Here is a 12,619-nt window from a genome sequence, read left to right on the forward strand (position 1 = left end):
ATCACTGTGAGAAGAGAAATCAAACTACGTCATTCGCTTTAATCGCATTGTTGGCAAATCCCGGAGCTTGGAAGGTCGGATTTCACCTTTCTTTATACCGTTGTGATCCTTGCGTCGAGGGTAAGACCTATATACTGTTTTTATAATGTTTCTTTAAAGTTGGTTAAACCCTAATTTGGGGATTTGGGGGTTTTGTTGTTTGCATGATTGGTAGTGATTATGTGTTTGTATATTAGGAGGAGGATTCGTAGAGGAAGCGTTTTGATATCAGCTGTGAGATCGTCTGATTGTTGTGCTTTCCAGGTAGGGTTTCCCTACTCAGTATTAGTTACATAATGTGTGGTGATTGTGCTGTAGTTAGTGATTGTTGATTGATTCAGACGGTTGTTGATGTTGTATTGTGATTGTGATTGTTTGTCTCTGGTTCTCGAGATGTGTTCTCGGCTGAGTGGAGTCACTTGCGGGAGTGGCTTCACGCCCTAGTTTCGCCCTCTGTGGAACCCGCCACGGGAGGGGATGTGCACATTAATGGGACAGGGTTATCGCTCGGTATGATGAGCGGGGATTTGGTGGGTACGGCTGCGGTCCCCCACTGGCAGGGCTGGTCCAGTGGACAGTCGGTGATGGAGATTGATTGGAGTGGGTGATTGTGTGTGATTTGTTTGATTTGTCTTGATTGATTCTTCGTATTGTTGGTTATATAAATTGTGTGAATAGTATCGACCGGTTTATTGTTTTAAAACCTGTGGTGATCCATTCGGGGATGGTGAGCAGATATTGAGCAGGTATGAGTTGAGTACTGGGATAGCTGGGATGTGCCACGGTCTGATGATAGAAGTCTTCCGTTGTAGCTTAGTAGTTTTTATAAACATTTCAGTTAGCTGATTAGACAGTTGGTTTGAGACATGTATTCGTATTTTGGTTTAGTTTTTGGATTGTAACCTTTCACTAAAGTATTTCTATTTAAACATTGTTTCATTATTGTTTATTTGATTATCATTGCCTCGGGTAACCAAGATGGTAACATCCTTATACCTGGGTGGTCCTGGTAAGGCACTTGGGGTATGGGGGTGTTACAAGCCTGTCCTGAGAACTTTACTTGTCAGGCTCTTTCCTCCTTTGTGGTTGCCACAGTGTCCATCGTGTATTTCTTGAAGTACTAGTTTGGCTTCGTCAGGCTCCAAGCATCTTAGGTAAGGTCCAGTCTGTGATCTCTTTAATAAAGTGTTATTAATAATAGCGTAAGTTGAAGCTCTAATTTTAAAAGCCCTTGCTTCATGTCTCCCCTGAGGCAGTATTCCTCGGAAAAACCAATCATAATAGGGTTTAGTCCAAGAGTTATTATCCTGATTGACAGGATTGACTTGTTCAGGCTTGCTGATGGCTGGCTCTAATAAATGAACAATTGGTATCTTATCGAAAACTGTAGGGGTAAAATTTGAACCTAGGCTGGCCAAAGCATCAGCCTGGGTGTTCAAGTCTCTTGATATTTGATTTATGTCAAATAAAGCAAATTTAGTGGTAAGATATTTTGCATATTCTAAATACGAAATCATTTTTGCCTCCTTAGCCGTATAAATTCCCTTTATTTGATTAGGAATTAGAAGTGAATCAGTTTTTACCTTTAGGTTTTGAACACCGAGGTCTAGACATACCTTTAAGCCTACTATCAGAGCTTCATATTCTTCTTCGTTGTTTGTAGCTTTGAACTCACAGCTTATAGCATGTGCTAACATATCTCCATGTGGTGATTTGAGCACTAATCCTAACCCTGTTCCCCTGGTGTTGGATGCCCCATCTATGAATAGGGTCCATTCTTGGTCTGTGGTTTTATTTTCTAATTGGTTGACCTCTTTTTTTAGGTCGGGTTCCAGGTTAGGGCTAAAGTCAACCACAAAGTCTGCTAGGGCCTGCGATTTAATCGATGCCCTGGGTTCAAAGGAGATATCGTACGTGCTAATTTGCACTGACCATTTGGCCATCCTGCTTGATAGTTCACGTAAGTTGGTCCTGACTACAATTGGATGGCTTTCAAAATAAGGTCAGAATTTAGTACATGACATAATCAAAGCTAAAACATATTTCTCAAGTAATCCATACCTCATCTCGGCATCTAGCAGGCTTTTACTTACATAATAAACAGGGTGTTGTTGGCCAACTTGTTCTATTACTAGGACTGCACTGACTGCTGTGTCAGTAACGGATAAGTATACTGACAGGGGTTCTCCCTTTTCTGGTTTAGCCAGTAAGGGTGGAGATGATAGATAAGATTTCAAGTCTTGAAAGGCTGTCTCATGTTCATCCGTCCATTGAAACTGTTTATTCTTTCTGAGAAGGTTGTAAAATGTTTTGCATCTCTCAGATGATCTCGATATGAAACGGTTCAGGGCAGCTACCCGACCTGTCAATTTTTGGATATCCTTGACAGATCTGGGCGACTGTAATTCCAGGATAGGTTTTATCTGTTCAGGACTGGCTTCTATACCTCTCTTTGTGACCATGTATCCAAGGAATTTGCCTGCCGAGACTCCAAAGTGGCATTTTGCAGGATTGAGCTTCATGTTGTATTTCTCCAATATTTCGAATGCTGCTTCCAGGTGCTTCACATGATCCTCTTCATTTTTATATTTTACCACCATGTCGTCTATGTACACTTCCATGATATCACCTATTTGGTCTTTAAACATCATGTTGACCAGGCGCTAATACGTTGCCCCTGCATTCTTCAGGCCGAACGGCATGGCAGTATAACAGTATATGCCTCACGTCTGTAATGAATGCAGTACTCTCCTGGTCAGCAGGGTGTATCTTTATTTGATTGAATCCACTAGAAGTGTCCATGAATGTCAGCATTTCATAGCCTGGCATGGCGTCTACCATGGCATCAATATGTGGTAAAGGAAATGGATCTTTGGGACAAGCTTTGTTCAGGTCAGTGTAGTCTACACAGACTCTCCACTTTCTATTCTTTTTCTGCACAACAACCACGTTAGCCAGCCACTCAGGGTACATTACTTCCCTGATCATTCCCATATCCAAGAGTTTTTCCACTTCTTCGTTAATTATGGCATTTCTTTCAGCTGCAAATTTTCGTCTTTTCTGTTGCACGGGCTTAAAAGATGGGTCAACATTGAGTTTATGTGTAATTACATCGGCACTAATTTCAGTCATATCAAAATGTGACCAAGCAAACCAGGATGATTTATTTTTAAGAAACTTTACCAGTTCGGGCCTGACACTATCCGGGGCGTCAGATCCTACTAAAACATACCTGTCAGGGTACTCAGGGTCCAGAATTACTTGATCTGTTTCCATTCTGGGAAGTACTACATAAGTTCTCCTGACAGGGTACTGTAATTGCTATGCAAGGGACTTACCTGCCTTGGAAGGCTTCAAAGCTGTTGTGTAGCATTCCTTGGCTGTCTTGTGATCCCCTTTGACTGTGGCTATGCCCCAGTCTGTTGGTATCTTGATACACTGGTGATAGGTTGATGGTACGGCTTTGACATTATGAATCCAGGGTCTACCCAAGATCGCGTTGTAAGATGACAGGCAATCAAGGACTCCAAATTTCTCATAAAATGAGACTCCTTCAACGTAGGTTGGGAGGTGGATTTCTCCTAGAGTGCTCCTGGTTTCGCCACTGAATCCTACCAGGACACTGGATTTTTTGGTGATTTGGTCCTCGTTGATTTTCATGGCTTTCAAAGACGATCGGGTTTTACCGAGTCGCCTCCGTCTACCAGGATCCTTCTCACTGTGGCGGTTCCAATCTGCATAGAAATTACCAGGCCATCATGATGAACATCAGGAATACCTACCAGGTCACAATCGTTGAAAGTGATTGTTGGGATATGGTCTGATTTGCAGGGTGAGACAGTCCTTGGCGTCCTGGCTATCTTTTTTGCTGCTGAACTGGTCAGGCCGCAGATTTCTAATCCACCAGATATGAATTTTACTTCCTATATTGGAGGTGGTGGAGGGAGGCTGTGATCCTGCTTGTGCTCCTGATCCTCTTTGCCCTGGTTCGCATTCCTGCCTTTCGTCTTGATCAGGTCTTCTAGGTACCCGGATTTCAGCAGATAAGCCACTTCTTTCCTCAGGGTGAAACAGTCATCCGTCGTGTGTCTAATGTCCATGTGGAATTCGCACCATTTGGAGTTGTCCCTTCTAGGGTTGGGATTTTTCGACTTTCTGGGCCATCTGACTACTGATCCCATGTTGTCAAGTCTCTGGATTAACCCTGCAATATCAACACTGAAGTTATGTTCAGAAATAGGTGGAAAAACTTTAGCCTTACCTTGATACTCATGAGCCAGGTTAACTTCTGATTGATCTGGCCTGGAATATGGAGTGGGCCTATAGTTGTTTCCTTTGTTGCTCTTCCTACTACTCCTCTCATAACCCTTCAGTTCACTGGGTGATCCAAGTTTGTAGCTTTTGTCTACTTCTAGCCTGATAAAGGCAAGAGTTTTGGCCTGAACGTCTTCGAAGGTATGGCAGGGATACTTAGTGAGCTCGTTGTATAAGTCACGATAACTGCTGTTCCAACGTCACATCTGGGAATGGATACTTTCTCTTTGTTGAATCTTGCAAGGAATGTCCTGAGAGTTTCATCACGCTTCTGTGTGATTCGGTAAAGGTCACTGGATCGTTTCTCCAATTCTCTGCTACTCGCAAACTGTTAGTTGAAGCTGTTGATCAGGTTGGCGAAGGAATGGATGCTCCCAGTTGGCAGGTTGATGTACCATTGCAGAGCAGGGCCGGTCAGGGTCGTTCCAAATCCCTTACACATGCAAACTTGTCTAAATTCGCTGGGAATAGATGCAGCCAGCATTTTTTGTTTATAGAGAGCCACGTGATTTTGTGGATCTGTGGTTCCATCATAGACCCTCATGGATGGGACCACAAACTTTTTTGGTAAATCTACTTTTGCTATTTCGTCTATGAAAGGCGAATCAGCATAACTGTCAGGGGCAGCTTCTTCCATGCTGGCAGGTACTACAGGTATCTTGTCAAATTTTTCATTGAGTTTCTTGATCTCTTGAACCACTGCCATCATGATGGCCGCTGCAGATTCATCAGGTTTTTCATTGTCATTCTTTTGTTCACCGTCACCATCAACATTAATGAATTTAGAACCACTTGGGCTCCCAAAACTGGAGAAATCGATGTTTTTGATGATTGATGCAAATGGAGTTCCTGGCTGGAATCTAGAGCCTGCTCCTTGGGTTTTTTCTAATTTTTGTTTCAAAGCTGACTCAGATTCTCTTAGTTGCAGGATTTCTGCTTCAGTTTGGGCTACTTTTTCTTTCAAGCTTTCCAACTCAGCGATTTGCTGGAGAGCTGCGTTCAATTCTTCTTCAATGGTAGACTGGGCCATTTTTGTAGGATTTTTGAGTTTTTGTAAGATGAGAAAAAAGGATTTAAAGAGCTAGATGCCCCACGGTAGGCGCCAATTGTTTTGTGTGGATTTTGCGCAAGGCGAAATCAGGTCAGGGTAGATTTGGGTAGGGTTAACTAGCTCTAAATGCCCTAATAGTCAGGTCGTTAGGGGCAAAATATAAACTGTAAATGTAATAAAAAATAACAACAATAAGACAAAGAATTTTGTACGTTGAAAACCCTTAAATGGGAAAAAACCACGGGCACCAAGCCAGCTGAGGATTTCACTATTGTATTATGTATTGAGCACAATTGGACGTAATTATCTATAAATGAAATGAGAATGTTGTATATTGCCTTGTCTTGTGATGATCCTTCAAATGATTTCCAAATATCCCATGTATAAGCTCTTGCTGAACGGCTGTGTGATGGCGGGATTAATGTGGATTATTCTCCTTAATTACCCTCAATAATTGCCAATATTACGCCCTTAATTACTGCATTTACTGCGAGATCTTCCTATTCAATGTTGTGCATATATTCCTCTTGTAATATGTCTTCCTGATCTGATATCGTCCTGCTATTTTGACTGTTGTCCTCTCCATGACCTGGCGCCTATCTTCATGTGTCCTGATACCCTGACACCCTGATGGTCAGGTTAAGGTGAGATACTGATCAGGGACGTCTGCGGATTTTCAGGCCTAACAAAATCCATGATTCGGAATTTCAAAAACCGTCTTCGCAAACAACACATTGTTTTCAGAGCCGCCGCAATCTCAACTTAAACCGTCTTTTGAAAACAAACCTAAGACAAACCTTTCAACTGGCCAACCTTCGAAGATCCCTATTCTTCGGAAGCCGTCCATAAAGCGACAAACAAATCTTTTTGAAAATCTCTTTTTTCGAAAACTTCAGTCCACCTTTCTGATTCAGTCTCGAGTCGATTAGTGTCCATTCAATTTCAAGTCAAGTCGTCTAGATAACGTCGAGTCTCTGCCAATGTCGTTAGCAAAGTCAAAACCTCTCGGGTATTAAACCCGTCTTTCCCCTACATTACGGGTCAAAGGTCAACTTTGTGTACATGTCTTGTCCAACGGCGTCACGCCAGCAACAAACCTCCAAACTAAGTCAGAAGTCGTCTATCTAGGCATCACTATGCCAAAGTTGACACTCGAGTCTAAGTTCAAAGTCATGCACCAAGAGTTCAAACACAAGAGGTCATTCACAATCTTTAATGAATTCAAAACCTAGTCACATCGTCGCTTCTTCACGACATAATTGGCTTTTATACATATGTGTCGCACTTCCCTTTGTTTATGCAATCCCTTGCCAAGACAAGTTATAACGCCTATCGTTATGTCAATTAGTAATCCCTTGGGTGCCATCAATCGCCAACCGGGAACTCAAGAAGCCGATCAATCTGCACCTGCCATGACTTCTGTCGAAACCAACAACATGGTCCTTTGACTCCTAGCTACCGTGAAAAACTTGAGCATTCGTCTCTCCCAGGTTGAGGACAAAATAATAACCGGGAATTTGCCCTCTTCTGCTATTGAGCAAAGGGTTAAGCTCCTTGAAAGCCGACTACTTGCCAACGACAAAACCAACCCTAGTTGGAAGGCTACCAAAACCACTGAAGCCAATTCCTTAGGTGCTCCACCAACCAAAATCAGACGACCCCATAGGTCCTTCCCTAATTTGGGTATGCCTTATGCCACAACTTTGGAAAGGCTAATATCCAAAGGAAAGCTCAAACCGATTGGTCCAACTCCGGACCCTCTACCAAACAAGCGAGGACGTAGATGGGACGGAAAACTGTTTTGTCATTATCACCAAGGTCGCGGACATGACACTGAAATGTGTCTCTCCTTAAAAGGCGCCATCCTTGACATGATTGGAAAGGGTGAATTAACACAACCTCCCTCAGCAAACGACAAGAACAACCATCCTGAAAACCCTATTGGATACAGTCGGGAATCTTCCCTAGACTGCTCTCATCTCATCTTTCCTAACGATGAGAAAATTCATACAATTGACGAAGATGGCCTACAAAGCGCTATAATGATGCTCTCTGTCTCTATCAACAACATATTCTCAAAGCTGCAAGTGGCTATCGATGATTTGAATACCCGGGTAGCTAATTTGGAGAAAAGGTTTGGTAGTACAAAAAATGAACCTAACCGCCAAGGAGAAGACCAACCTTTGATTCACCATCCAATGAATGCTGAAAATGAGGAATCATCTAATGGTTCGCACACCCATGAACCCACCAACAAAGAACATGAAATTTCCTCACCAAAATACCCTTCACAATACCAAGCAACATCCCCAAAACTTCCCATTGACAACGACCAAATCCTGTTTCCGCCCAGGATTGACAAAAACAAAAACAAAACTCACAAAAACATCCCAAAAAACACCAATGTTGGAACCATGGGAAAACATCAAAGGGTATTCACGGATCTGGGAATAACATATGGCACCGCTCTGGAGATACTTGCTTCAAAAGGAATGCTCCAACCCATTGGTCTGACTCCGGACAAACCTGAACACAAAAGAACCCAATTCTGGGATGGTAATGCCTATTGCCAATGTCATCAAGGCAAGGGCCATGATATCGAAACTTGTTTCAAACTCAAGCATGTCATTCAAGATATGATTGACGCTCGCAAAATCATAATCGCACCCCGCAGTCAAGACAATCCTCTTGAATGTCTCAAGCTAAACAACAAGGTTGAACACACCCAAAGGATATTCACTAACCTCAACACAACCTATGCCGCAGCTCTTCAAAAGCTTGTGACTGAAAGGAAGCTACAACCAATCGGGCCTACTCCGGACCCGCCTGAATGCAGGAAAACCCGTTTCTGGGACGGCAGTGCCTATTGCCAATATCATCAAGGAAATGGTCATGACACTGAAACATGCTATTCAAAATTTGGTCGACAACCATGAACTGATAGCTTTATCCCTAGCCTCATGGACTATTGTCCTCGTATCATCCCCAACAACGAGAGTGAAGTGCTCAAGTGGGTCAATGCCCTAGACCAGACATTCAAGCCGCTGGATGCTGCGAAGGAGATCTACGAGGAGGAAAGTGATGATTAGGAGTCCGTATCTACGATTGAGTCTGAGTCCGAGTGCGAGTCTTAGGCTTTCTCATATCTATCCTAGCATCTATCCTTTTTATTCCTAAGTGACCAACTGGGGGCTGTTCCCATGAGTCACACGTATTCATCGAGTCTGTGCTAACATCTTATTTATCTAAATAAAAGCACAATTTCCAACTATCGTATATTCTCCCCTTTACTATTTCCCGTTGACAATGAGAATTGGTTTGAGAATTGATTTAAAACAAACAACATGTTCCAATTCAATGTGAGTACACTCGAGTGACGTTCCGTACCGAGTAAGCGGAGGACTCAAAACTCTGTGTCCATTCTCTTTACCTAATCCATGTCTGGCAATAGAAACCTTTCATTAGCACCCAATCTAGAACGAGCTCTTATCAAAGGGATTCTACGACAAACCCAGATAACAAACCAAGAACATCTCCTTGCTCATGATCAATGACGGAAGGCAAGCCCATTCCCCACAAAAAAACATCCCATCACTAAGAATCGACCTCTCACTACCGGGTACATCCCCGCCTGCACCTTCACCATCCTCGAACGAAGGACAACAAAGAACCAATAGATCTAAGCCAAAACAAAAACAAGATAGTGAAATTCAAATTCACTATTTTCACAAATTTCAAACGACGGAAACAAAAACCGTCATTTTCAAATCAAAAACAAGATAGTGAAATTCAAATTCACTATTTTCACAAATCAAACAACGGAATTAAAAACCGTCATTTTCAAACAAATACAAGATAGTGAAATTCAAATTCACTATTTTCACAAATTTCAAATGACGGAATTAAAAACCGTCATTTTAAAACAAAAACAAGATAGCCAAATTCAAACCCGCCATCTTTAACAAATTTCAAACGACGAAATTAAAAACCGTCATTTTCAAACAAAAACAAGATAGCGAAATTCAATCCCGCCATCTTTCACAAATTTCAAATGACGGAATTAAAAACCGTCATTTTAAAACAAAAACAAGATAGCGAAATTCAAACCCGCCATCTTTCACAAATTTCAAATGACGGAATTAAAAACCGTCATTTTCAAACAAAAACAAGATAGCGAAATTCAAATCCGCCATCTTTCACAAATTTCAAATGATGGAATTAAAAATCGTCATTTTCAAAACAAAAACAAGATAGCGAAATTCAAATTCGCTATTTCCACAAATTTCAAATGACGGAATTAAAAACCGTCACTTTTCAAGAAAACGAAATGGCGAAATTCAAAATTCGTTATTCCAAACGACGGAATTAAAAAAAACCGTCCTTTTCAAACAAAAATGAAATGGCGAAATTCAAATTCGTTATTTTCCCAAAATTTCAAATGACGGAATTAAAAACCGTCACTTTTCAAGAAAATCGAAATAGCGATATTCAAAATTCGTTATTTTCCCACAATTTCAAACGACGGAATTAAAAAACTATCATCTTTCAAGAAAATGAAATAGCGGAATTCAAAATTCGTTATTTTCCCACAATTTCAAACGACGAAATTAAAAACCGTCATCTTTCAAGAAAAGGAAATAGCGGAATCAACAGGTCCAAAACACCAAACACCAAAACCTCAACCAACACTGCTTCCCCCTAAGTCCTTCTAGAGACTGCTACAGGGAGACCTATCTAGGCTTCTGAGGATTCCCCTAAAGCTCGTAATATCACACCTTAACCTTTAGGGTCCAGACATGGGATTCTGATCCCACGTTTATTTACTAACCATTTCGTGCTCAGGCCACATCAATCCTGAGACCACATTCCGCTCCACATTACCAGTCGTAACCCTTCGGCCTAAACACCACAAAATACAAACTCCAGATTTTTATCTGTCAAACAAAACCTATTATTACCAGGCTCCTCATTCCATAATGTCGAAGCCATTTTCACCCTGACCCAGATACGTAGTCTTCAAAAAACATTGCTCCCCGGAACGGGACATGCACATTTCATTCTTAGAGTCCACTTTTTAGTGTGCTCACGTAACAAGAAACATTTTCACAAACTATGCCTCTTCGATTCATGATCAAGAAGGATTTCTCTCCAATCAACCTTCGAGTCACCAAACGGAATTTACCGTCGTGACTCTACGCTCCATATTTTTATCTGTCAAACAAACCTATCATTACCAAGCTCCACATTCCATAATGTCAAAGCCATTTTCACCCTGACCCAGATACGGAGTCCTCGAATGCTTTGCTACCGAGAACGAGACGTACCTAGTCTAACCTTAGGGTCCGCTTTTTAGTGTGCTCATATGATAAGGAACATTTTCACAAATTACACCTCTTCGATTCATGATCAAGGAGGGATTCTCTCAAATCAATTTTTCGAGTCACCAAACGGAATTTACCGTCGTGACCCTCACACTTTAAGGTCCTAACAGTTAGCTTAGGCACACACACTCAGAACTACGATCTCGTTTGATTTCGCAAACACGCGAATACCTAGGCAGTCCCCTAACAAGGACACAACCACACCCCCACACACATTCAATTTTCACACCTTCAATTTGCAACCCATTTCACACCCAGCAAAACTACGATCTGGTTTGATTTCGCAAAAACGCGAATACGTAGGCAGTCCCCCAATAAGGACACAACTGCATACCCCTTTCAATCTCAACCATCAGCATCAATCCTCAAAAGCAGCCCACCCAGCTGCAAAAACTAATCTTATACCTCTTTACTGGGGGCTTCTTCCTTAAGACGTCGACCATCCCTCCTTTTGCCAAAATCCTATCTTCTCACTCTGGGAGCTTCTTGTTCGAGATGCCACCCGTCGTTTATCCCCAAACATCTTTTGAGTCTCAACTACAGTCCAAAATAAAACCGCCCATAGCCTTGTGCTCGGTTCGGATGATGACAAGGTCTTGGTTCCGCTCTCCGAATCATCAAAACTCGAGAAGGGATCTCAAACGAGCAAATGGTGGCGAAGATGTCTAGAGAAGATAATCAATTCGCGTTCCCCAGCCAAGCGGACCTTCTACTCCAAGGATCTGATGCGCGTTGTCACCCATTTCTTAGCTAAGGAGTTGCACTTACATGTGCAAAGTCTGTCAAGTCACCCCCGTGTCGTGTCGATACTGGGTTTGTATCACGTTCACGACTGTCTGTTTGTCAGTCTGTCACTATGCGTCCATGTAAGTCAATGTCGTAATGGTCACGTGTCTTCAGTCTATCAAATCACGGATCTACAAGCAACAAGAATCAATTTTAAGCTTCACAACTTTTGAAACTTCTATCTCCCCTCACGCGAGATATTTTGTGCTAATTGCTTACATGCTTATGTCCTTACGTGTTTATATGCTTGCATACTACGTGCTTGTCTATGCGACTGTGGATTTGTGGTCACTAACCATGCAGATAATCGTGAGAAGACAAATGCACTCCGACTGAGTACTAGGTTCTTCCCAACAAACGCCGACCCATCAAGTCCAAGGGCTTTAACCCCGTCGATTACATGGCATACGCTACCTCCCAATGAGCAGTAACTCATATCCCCGGCGAGTCCTGAGAAGTTTCTAACTCCCCAGCGAGTGCCGATTTTCCAATGGAAGTCACACAGGTCTTTCAAAGATCCTCGCAACATCGTTCATGATCCCGACGCAACGCTCTCCCTAAATGGTTTTCCAAATAGCCTTGAGTAGATGATTTATCCCGATGGAGTTCATTTAGGACCCCAGTAAGTTGGAGTTCATTGCTCCCTAGCCGAACCTATCAACGTCAACCTGGTTGGAAGTCATTACCGGACAATATCTCGAAATAAGCCCGATGTTTCACGCTATTTCCCACATTAGATCATTTGACCATATGGCTGGCGAGCCTCGCAACGCACCATCAATATGGCTGGCGAGCCTCAAAATGCACCTTTAACACGGCTGGCGAGCCTTTGCGCGCAAACAAGAAACAATTAAAGGACTTATCCCGAAGATGCCTCAGGTATGACTCCTTCATATGGTTGGCGAGCCTTTATACGTAGTCTAATGGACTTTAAACGACCCGAATCGAAAGTCGGCAGACTCTAAAATGTTCCCGACGGCAGGTCCTTGACTCGCATCCCCGAGTCACCTCGACGTCGCCCTTCCCGACAGTAGGTCCTTGGCTCAAA

This window comes from Silene latifolia, chromosome X (genome assembly GCF_048544455.1).
Source record: "Silene latifolia isolate original U9 population chromosome X, ASM4854445v1, whole genome shotgun sequence".
NCBI classification, from domain to species: Eukaryota; Viridiplantae; Streptophyta; class Magnoliopsida; order Caryophyllales; family Caryophyllaceae; genus Silene; species Silene latifolia.